Source organism: Hippocampus zosterae, chromosome 2, assembly GCF_025434085.1.
Source record: "Hippocampus zosterae strain Florida chromosome 2, ASM2543408v3, whole genome shotgun sequence".
NCBI lineage: Eukaryota > Metazoa > Chordata > Actinopteri > Syngnathiformes > Syngnathidae > Hippocampus > Hippocampus zosterae.
In genome coordinates this window covers 18,186,558-18,197,551 of record NC_067452.1, presented here as the reverse complement: position 1 = coordinate 18,197,551, position 10,994 = coordinate 18,186,558, and the positions used below count along the sequence as shown (strand labels likewise).

At 40.6% G+C, this 10,994-nt stretch overlaps 2 long non-coding RNA genes across 2 annotated transcripts; both read right to left on the bottom strand.

The window, feature by feature from the left end:
• Positions 1-4,486: 4,486 nt before the first annotated feature.
• LOC127595857 (uncharacterized) lies at positions 4,487-6,472 on the bottom strand. The gene is made up of 3 exons (XR_007961339.1): positions 6,426-6,472; positions 6,279-6,356; positions 4,487-4,596 (listed from the first exon to the last, which is right to left on the bottom strand). It is a non-coding gene; the product is annotated as an uncharacterized LOC127595857 (long non-coding RNA).
• LOC127595854 (uncharacterized) lies at positions 6,468-9,369 on the bottom strand. Its single transcript, XR_007961336.1, has 6 exons — positions 9,098-9,369; positions 8,840-8,929; positions 7,787-7,879; positions 7,587-7,688; positions 7,407-7,481; positions 6,468-6,541 (listed from the first exon to the last, which is right to left on the bottom strand). It is a non-coding gene; the product is annotated as an uncharacterized LOC127595854 (long non-coding RNA).
• Positions 9,370-10,994: the final 1,625 nt, after the last annotated feature.

Here is a 10,994-nt window from a genome sequence, read left to right as displayed (position 1 = left end):
AGAGATCTACTTTTCGATCAAATACCCTTCCGGGATCTACCTTTACCAGCACGCGCGTGCACACACACACAAACACACACACACACACAAACACACACACACAAACACACACACGAACTCGCACACGCACACCATGATGAGAAACAGCCTTAAACTGAGGCATGCGATGCACTTTTGCAGCCTGTTAACTATCGTAGCTCACACGTACCTTTTTAAAGTGCTTCCCTGGGCCCTCCTAGATTCCTATTCTTTGCCCGTGCCCTCGGTGAATTGTACACAAAGCAAACTCCGAATGAGAATAATGACGATCAAAGATAGAGTGCAACAGTTCTGATCACAAGCTGCAATTGCAGGCTGCTGAGAGCTAACAACTTCCAGTGACGTAATCACGCGCCACCGTAAATTCAAGATTTACCTGCTTTATTTTATTTTTATATTTTTTGGGTGAAAATGAGACTGATAAGATGATTAGGGTGCAGTGTACATTAACACAAAAAATATATTACTAACATGTACAAAGACACACAAATGGTTGTTTGTTTTTTTTCTCCTCGACACTCCTTGGATCTACTTGGGACCTGCCTTAGATCTAGCGGTAGATCAGGATCGACCTAATGGACACCCCTGATTAATTACATGTCAAAATTAGCGTGTTGTTTTTTAATCACGTTAATCTAAATTTTAATCTCTAACTTTATTGTTTCAGTAGCTGGGTTGTCTTTTTATAATACTGTATCCCTTTCCAGGTGTTGGCTTCCTGTGTTTGAGTAGTTGAGGGTGGGGAAACCACTGTCAGTCACAGCCTGAAGCAGACATTGATTGACTGTCATTATGTTTGGGCTTGTTTAGCATAAACTGATTGGCTCCCATTGGACTTGGGCGGGCTAAGCAAGCAGTGGTGAGGAGAGGAGAGGTGAAAATGGAGGAGCATGTGAAAGTTCTCAGGACAATGAATGGAAAATGTACTTTAAAAAAACGCCCTGGTGGCACTATTGATAAAAGTAGAGTGTTGTGCCTAATTTGTAAGGAGTTTGCTGACCACGAAGCAGCTCAAGTTTAACCTCCCACATTAATGCAAAGCACCCGGTCACAAGTGCATCCACAGCTAATGTTAGCGCCGAAAGCATTAGCAATATCGCGAGCTAAGGCAAGGCTCTTCGCCAAACTAAACTCAAAAGAGAACACATACAAGGCATGAGGTCAGCATAGTTGCTGTGTCCTCAGTAGCCTGCCAGAAGTGGTTGATGTTTATTTCAGCACTTTATTTTCTAATGATGAACAGTGTTATTTCTGAAGTGCTAACTTACAGCAGTGTGATTTAAGGGTCTCTGTTTGTATTTATTTTTTTTAATTATCCGAAGCAAGTTCAGTGTTGAGTACTTGTACTGTTCACAAAAATGTTCTTACTGTTTTTGATATGTTAACCTAAGCACTTTTTATGGCCCTGGTGTTCTATTTTCATTTTTATTTTTCAATTATTTGGAGATTTACAAAAACTCACAAAACTGTGATATTCACCCTGGTGGTCGAAACTAAAGGTTGCAAGTAGCACTTGGGACTAGTCTCAACTACGGCAGCAGCATCTGTTCAAGTCTGTTTACAAACAATGAAAGACTATATAATGCCAGTTCTTTTTGTCTTTTGATCTACCTCAATAATGTAATGAATTAAAAATGGAAATAGGGGTTTTCTCAGCACTTTTTAGATGAGATTAAAATATAAATTAATTAGATCAATCAATTACAGATCATAATTAATTATCTCACTTTTTTAATTGCTTGACAGCACTAGATGTAACAACATGTTCTTCTTGGCCAGTGCTGTTTGTTACAAGTAAAAGACAACCTTTTGTATTCTATTCCCATTAACATGTGGCAGAAAAAAAATTACTCGGAATATGCAATAAATTAAAAGAGTGCAGAGTGACTTGTCGTAAATGTCATCTGGTGGAAAACGGTGCCGTGCAGTGAGTCTCTTGACTTCAAACTGCCTTTAATTTTAACCATGTTCTCTCTTTTGAGTGGGTCCTTTGCATGGATTGGGATGGAAAATCCTGACATTGGATTACTTCCTTCACCTCATTGGCCTTTCAGGTCTGCTTCCACAAACAAAGTGACACTTTGGTGGCTCTGTTTTAAGAGCCAGCCGCTAAAGCACATCCCAACCGAATGATGTCAAAATCAATATGGCAATGTCACCAGGTCCGCTGCGGGAGTAATGACGGGGCCCGAGCGTGCTCCCAAGTCACGCACAGGCACGCACTTAAACACACCCACTTCATCATATCATCAACCCCATCAGCGGGCTTAATGGGCGAGTGCTTGATACATCGCAGGGGTCGAGGTGAGCGAGGCCCGTGACGCTCCTGCTAATGGCTGCTGTGTGCCGACGCCGCTTCACCTGTCGCCATCTTTGGGGTGGCCACAGGAAGACCATTGTGCTTATCACAGTATCCCTTGTCTAAACCACCACCGGGGGATGATAACAGGCCGGAGGTCAATCCCTCCTGATGTTATGAAGTCATTAAGTGAGGAACTTCTGTGATCCAGATGAGATCTTTTCGTTGGATTATGTTCAGCCATCCCCCTCACCCTCGCTGAAGTCTGTTTATCATGCCAGGAAGAGAGTGGCAAAAACAAATTAGTCCACAGGAGAGGAAAATAGCCAGGGATATTGATTTCGCCTTTTCATGCCAGAGTGGAGCACAGAAAATATTGGGCTATAAAAAGGAAACAAGGATATAAAGCCATTACAGTGCACACCTAATTGATCCCTCTTCCCATAACAAATTAATTGAGCGGAAAATGGCAGATGGCTTTGATGAATGTCATAAAAAGGCTTGTCAGCAAGGCTAGTGTGTACGACCCCCTTGCCCATATGCATAAGAATGGGGGCTTCTCGGAGTGCAAGTGTATATTTGCTCATGTGTTTAAATCGCAGCGATGCTGATGTTAATCATGTTGACTTTTTGACATAATTGCTAATTGTCTGCTGTTTCATTTTGCTCTTTGACCAGTGCTTCAATGGCTGCTCAACACGCAAACCCTTGGCTGCATGCTACATGTATGTTCGTTTCAGGTTATGCTTACTGACAGGTTGCTGCCCTCGGAGCAGAACAAATGCTAATTTAATCAATTGGCTATAAATCCTACTGGCCGCTGACTCATGCGTCTTCTGCCCAGGGGACGCTGACAAAAATAAATAAATAAATAAAACTACCAGTGCAGTTTGTTCAGCACACTCTTGCCCAAATACACGTACGTACTCGCAAGCACACACACACACACACACACACACACACACACACACACACACACACACACACACACCATTCATCATACTCCTTTTCCATCATGCAACATCAATATTGCCACAATTATATTGGAGAAACCAGAGTGAGAGCATATGTTGACATAGTGGGATATTTTTTTCCATATCTTCTAAATTCCTGCAACTGTGCAGACAGCTTGGAAGCTGTGGTGGGTAAACATAGGCATCCATCTCTCGTTGCGCTCCTGCAACCCTCTTAACCACAGAATTATTTATTGAGAGCACATGGTTACACACACACACACACACACACGCACACGCACACACACACGCACACGCACACACACACGCACACACACACATTCCTGCACTTGCTGCACAGTGAGGACCGAGTAAAAAGGCCTACAAAGCGAGGACCACCCTTTCTGCTTGAAAAAGAAATGAAAAAGACACATTTCTAGACACAGGAGGGCGCCCTTAGGCAATACATTCCTTTAGATTAAATAAAACACCAAAGGTTAAGAAAAAGTTTTTAACTAGATAAGTGAGGACCGGGCACTGGCCATGCGTTCTTAATGATTTTGAAGTAGATTAGGTGCCGTTCACCTTACTAAACATTTAATGATGTAAATTTATAATCAGATATATTATTTTTAAACAGTTTATCACCATTAATTTATGGGTACTGTCATTTATTTAGTTTTATTTAGTTCTGATATTTGTGTGTTCAATACGCCACATGTTTGCACTGTGGCTGAGAGAGGAAAGTATTTTAATCTGTGCTGTACATTACACAGAGAGCATATTTGACAATAAAAGCTGACTTGACTTTATGATTTATTTTTGACAAACAAAAGTACTCTTATTCAAAACTTACAAGAACACCTGAAAAACTTCAACCTTCAAAACGCACACTAAAAAAACTTGCTGCGCCACAACCTGACACATGAACCCACATATACCCTACCAAATAACTGTGCTTTCAAACTCTATTCCTTTTCTCCCCTCTCTCTCATCCCATTCCCTCTCTCCCTTCATCTATCTCCCCCCTATGTCTCTCCCTCTCTCTATCTTTCATCTTCAAGCTTTTTTCCCAATTACATATCTTTTAATAATTTCATTGTGGAATATCTCTCCATGTGCGGTCTTCAAGGTCTGGCGATGCTTGACTACGACACTTAACGCAGTCATCTTTCCTTGGAACTTTCTTTAACGCAGTCATCTTTCCTTGGAACTTTCTTTAATGCTACAAATTTTGAAAGGTGTCGATCAATTGCTGCTCTTTCCTTTGGAGTCCGGGTCTCTTCCTTTTTTTAGTTTCCAATTCTGGAGGGGAAAAAAAGAGGGTTATTAGTGGTTTAGTTGAATATAAACAGATCTGAACACTGCCTTGACTGATAACAGGACCAGAATAAAAACTAGCAAAAATGCATTGATTCAAAACATGTTTTAGGCATCTAGTTTAAAGCAACTTTGTTGACTTAAAAACACCTCAGCAGCAATTTCCCTCAAGGCATGATTCATGAGTGTTATGCTCTTTACATTATTTAATATTTTTCAATATCCTTAAAATTAATGTGGGGTTTTTTGCCTAGTCTCCGCCTTTAATGTCTTGTTTATCTATGTGGGCCCCCCAATTGGGTGGCAACCACTAAAGGGTGTACTCTGACTACAGCCCAATGACGGCTAGGATAGGCTCCAGCATGCCCCAAACTTTTGTTTTCTATTTCTGAAGCCTTCTATTGTGAAGAACATACAGAAAAAAACAGTCTTTGCAAGTACAGTGATCCACTAAGTAGCAAAACCCCCCCACCCTCCATATAGGTATATGAACATGTGTATGAGTATAAATATTTATAAGGCCAAATGTACTGGTATACATGCATGTTTGTAGTAATTAACAGTACTTAATGCTATATACTAATATATTTAAACATGTATAAGTTAGGTTAGGTTAGTGTATAAATAACGAAATACAGTAAACGCAGTCCTGTATATGTTGCTCTATGTGACTCGCTGTTGTTTTGATTATTTTTACTGCCTCTTGAGGACCTTTTGCAGCATTTTCACTTTTTTTTAATGAATATGTTTGAAAAAATCCATGACACACAGAGGCCGCGATAAATGGTAATCCAGCGGCACTGTTGACATTCATGTTTCGAAGCTACAATCAAAGCCTGAACCACTGTGCCGATTTCAGAGCAACATATGTGGTGAATATTATCTAATACGGTATGCATTACCAGTTTTCCTTGTTTGCAGTGAAATGCATTATTTTACAATCCATTCAAATGTCAGATACCAAATATGTAACTTCTGGTTGCTGATGGTGTATTGCAGGAGTGACCAACTCATTTTTGGCACGGGCCACATTGTAGTTATGGTTTCCCTTGGAGGGCCATTATGAATTTTGGGAGACCATATACATATTTAATCACCTCCACATTACATACACAACTCATAACATATTGATGGATAACTACTTTTAAAATCAGAAGTAAAACGATTGTTCTTGTGGACTTCATATGACATTTTGAGATTTTGGTTCAGACTTTAGCAAGCCTCATGGAATTCGACATGCTTTATTTGCTTTTGCAGGCCACATAAAATGATGTGGCAGGCCAAATCCGGCCCCTGGGCCTTGACTTTGACACCTGTGGTGTAGTGGTATACTCGCATGACTTGTGTGGGATCAGTTCCTGCTCAGTGATGGTGTGAATGTGAATATTTCTGGCTGCAAACATGATTTCGTTGTTGAGAGGTTCGACTGTATCTCTCTTTGGTCAGATTTTTTTTTAATTGGATTCAATTACAATCAGTGTGTTACTGTAACCAAATTATATCATAACCCTGTAAGAGAAATTGCTATACAATAGAAATTGAAGACAATTTTACAACTGAGTAGACCACTTCAACGACTCGTCTTTACATCTGCAAGTCACAGTGACTTGTGCTGTTTGAGTTTCTTAAATTGTTATACGGATCTATCCAACAGAAATTCATCTTACCAACTTCACTATGTTCTTTTCGAACTGCTGTCTTCTTCTTCCCAAGAGATCTGTGTCCAGTCTTTTTGTCCTCTTCATCTAAGAAAGTTGGCATGTTAGTATAATGGTAATGAAACTTTGAGTTGTGTTGACGATGCACTGACTCACCGCTGTCTTCAACATCATCGTCGTCATGTGTAAGTGTTGCAATCCTCCAAAAAGTTTGGTGGCGCTCCCTGATGTTGATGGTTGTTCTTGGCCATGTGTGAAAGATGCGTCATAGACTGTAAATAATAATAATAATATACTTTGGGTGAATATGCTTTGATGATACACATTTGTAATTCCTGATATATTGGAATGTACAAAAAACAATCAGGACTTGGAGCGGGGGTGTCAAACATACGGCCGGCGGGCCGTTACCATCCGACAAGCAGGTTTGATCAGGCCCGCAGGATCATTTAAAAGTGAAAAAAATGCAGAAAAGACATGGAACGAAAATTTTGAATAACATGCAATTCATGGAGTATCCGCTAGGGGACACACCGTTTTGATCAGAGTAGAAAGACACATTGTTTTGAGAAGAAGACAACAGCAGTCTAAGTCTGTCACTGAGACGGACGGACCCAAAACAGCAGATGCTATCAAGGACATTTTAATTCATTATTCTTTACACATTTAATGGCACTCTTTAGTTTGTAAGGTATAGGCAGGGATTAAATTTATAATTTATATGCACAAGGCTTAAAAATTCATTTCTTCACAAATCTCCTTTAATCTAAAAGCGCATCACTGTATTTTTCAACACCAATTACTTGTTTAGTGCCCTTGTACAATCAGTTGCGATGCATATATGTGAATGATAAAAGTCAATCGTACATTTGTCTAAGGAAATCTAAGGTGCTTCATGAAATGTTTTGTAAAAAGATATGTTCATTAAATTTCTACATTTCCGAATGTTCTTGTGCTTCTTTATAGCAGAGTACGGTATAATTTTAATGGCTCGGCCCACTTAACATCTACCGAGGCCAATGTGGCCTGAGTTTGACAGAGTGAAATGAGTTTGACACCCCTGACTTAGAGTAAGAAAAAAAATCGTACTAATGCCAGGTCTGTAACATGTCACTTGTGCCAATGTTAGAGACTCACCCAATCCATGTCTTCCCAACATTGTCTTTTTTTTCTTGACAGTCTTCTTAACTGTCTTATGGCACACCCCTCCATCTATAAAATAATGTTTTGATAGAATCAAAGTTCTTTCCACATGCATCTCAGAAATATGCCAATAATACAGCAAAAGAGGATTCAAGTCGGACAAAAAAACATTACCGCCATATTCACTGCCAGAAACATCACTCATGTCGTCATCAGCGTCATCAGCATAATTTCTTTCTTTAATTGACTGCATCTTCGGTGGCCTTTTGTAGGTGCCTTGGAGCAAGATGATGTACTCAAATGAAATTCCTTACATCTCAGAAACATAGCAATGGTGCAGTGACAGATGGTCCAAGTCAAACTGAAAGCATTACCTGTGTTTTCAGTGTCCAAGTTGGTACTGTTACCGCCTCCATCATCTTCATCATCAGATCTCGTTGCTACAGCTGAATGTGGCACTTCTCATTCTGTGAAAGATGACATTTACACCATGTAAATATGGATGGAAGACATTCACTCTTGCTCCGAGAATGAAAGGGTTTTCTCATTTATGCACATGGTCTGGACACAGAGAAAATGAGAGCTGTCAAGGTGAAGGAATTACTAAACATCCATCCATTTTCCAATCCGCTTTATCTTCACAAGAGTCGCAGGGCATGCTGGAGCCTATCCCAGCTGTCTTTGGGAGGTCAGCGGGGGACACCCTGAACAAGTTGCCAGCCAATTGCAGGGCACACAGAGACAACCATCTCAAACTCACACCTGGGGACAATTTAGAGTGTTCAATCAGCCATGCATGTTATGGGAATGTGGGAGGAAACCGAAGTACTTGGAGTAAGCCCACGCAGGTATGTGGTGGGAAAAATAAGCAAACGCCACATAGGAAGACTAGGACCGGAATTGAACCCTGCACCTTTGCACTGTGAGGTCGACAGGCTAACCAGCTTTAATCAGTAGTAGTTTAACGGTATTAGAACGGTATCGATCGCATGTTATCACTAACTCCCTGTTTGATTAAAAGATCTGTTTTTGATCATTGTTCGTTACTTTTAATCCACAGGACAGATGTGTGTCAGAACAGCACACGTGTGAGGATAGTGAGAGGCAGCTGCCTGTCAAGTTGCTGCAACATCCCCCCAAATAACTCGACATACATATGTGCGTGCTTTTGTTTGCTTATTGTTATCATTGAAAAAAAGGTTCTGGTTAAAGGTGCCAGAGGCAGAGGCAACTGGGATCAATTGGTGTCTAACTAAAAATTGTTGTAACTTAGAAGTAGGTCATTTGGTCAACATTAGGGCTAACGTTTGAATGTGATTAATTTGAAATGATTCAAGGTTTCTATATTAATTCCAAGCATGAACTCTAGAGCATATATTGGCATCCCTCTTCCTGCTATGACTACTAATGTTATTTTTATTACATACCATCTTGAGCTTCCTGTCGTCTCCCTGGATCTGGTCTTCTCTTTTTGCCACTTTTCAGACCTTTGGTTGAGGTGGCTGCATGTGCTCTTCCTTTTGAAATATTCACAGTCAGAAATCAGAAAACATAATTTTACACTAAAATATGACGGTAAAAGAAAATATGCCGATAAAGACATGCACACTGTCGTGGAAACAAAGACAGAGGGAGAAAAGAATAAATGGAAGGGGATGACTTTAAAAATATATTAATTTACATACCAGTGATAACAGAGTCCAGGGTTTGCAGACTCTTTCCCTTCAGCGACTCTGTCCCACGTTCCATCGCAAACAGTAGTTTGGCAATCTTGGCCACTTGGAAAGTTTTATCGGTCTGCCGATAAAACTCACAATGGACTCTAATGTCGTGTCCCATAAAACGAGCAACTTGCTCGAGTTCCTGATTGTTCAGGTCGAGAAGCTGACATAAGGTAGCAACATGCTTCCTTAATTTTGTTGACCTCAACAGTTCTGGGTTTTTGGCCTTGCTCTCTTGTGCGTAATTTCTGAGGCACGTGTCACATCCACGAAGATTGGTGGTAGTTCCTTTTTTGGCCATCATTTAACTTCTCTGTTCCTTTCGATTTCATACCTTTTTGTTTTGATTTACATTTTGCCTTGAGGGCCTTAGCTTCATGCAAATCAATGTGGTCCTTTTCTGATCCACTGCTGTTGGACGACCGGGACCCCCTCCCTTCACTGAATGCTGGTTTGTGGTCATCTCCACTTTGGGCGGATGACACAGACTCCTCTGATGATGATGATGGTGTTGACCTTGTGGAGAAGGCTCCGGAATGAGTCTCAGCACCAGGCCTCTCTTTGAGAAGAGGTGTATGTTGCCCTGATGGTTGGGCTTTACGCATTTGAGCCTACACATCAGGGCAGAAGAGGGAAAAACAGGGAAAATTGTTAATTTTGTAGACAACTGAGATGGTGAAAAAGAGTTTTATGCTAGATCTCGGCAATTCTGTACAAAGTTTATCTGTCTTTGCCAATGTTTTCAACACTTGTCTTCCAACTTGCATTCATGAAAATACGACAATGTTTTGTCGTCACACATTTTCACAGGATGGAAAGTAGACCAGATGGAACTAAAACCTCCATTAATAAAACAAAGTATGAGTTAATCAGCATGCATTTTCTAGTCTCATGGAAAAGAGACAAATAATATAATTTATTAAATTAAAAACTGGGCAAAAATCGATGGACATTTTAGTTGACAGGCAGAAAAAAAGAGTAAAATGAATATGATTATGTAAATTAACTCAAAATACGATAGTAATAAATAAAATGGTACAGAGTAGTATTTGAACCTGTGATGATAAAACTCATGTTGGATACACGCTTCGGATGCTCTGTGAAATTAAGCAACTGGCATTTAAAAACACAGTAAAGCAGCTCGCGTTGGCCTGCAATCCGCCTCATTCATTCGGTATTTAATTTAAAAAATAAATTTTTCTCGAGAAAAAATGGTTTCTGGCTAGACTAAACATGTCTAGTTTAATATAATACAGCGAGCCAGAGCACTGGTTCATTTGTCTACTTATTTCAATTCGGTATGAGTACAGAAACTAACAATTTCTGTCTCATTTTTGCCGAAATATAAACCACATAAATTCAACGCGACGCGGCCTTGCCGTAACCGCCTGAGCGCAAGCCATGTGCGTTGTTCCTAAATTGCTGTGTTCGTAGTTTGCCATTGTTTCTTCGTGTAGAAAAAAAACTACATAAAGCAGCTTTAAATTAAAACCAATTGACGGCCTAGAGTTTACAGTACGCCGCGAGTAACAAGTCCTTCGGTGCTCAGTACGCAGATTGTTACGACGACACTCGTATTCGCGGGTACCCGTCTCTCGACAAAGAAAGGATGATTACTTACCTGAGCATTCTCATTCTGACGGTGGTGCTCCCGGTTAGGGGCGAGTCTTCTCCGTGTTTTCTCCATGTCGTTAAAAAGCCAAATGGTGATGGTTGTCCCGGTATAGAAATATAAATGGCTGGAGTGCGCCGAAAAGTATCGCGCAAAGACGACGCTCCTCCAGCCTTTGAAGCCAACCGCTTCTTAATTGATGCGAGGGGGAGAGTGGGGGGATGGGCAGAGTGGGGGGATGGGCAGAGC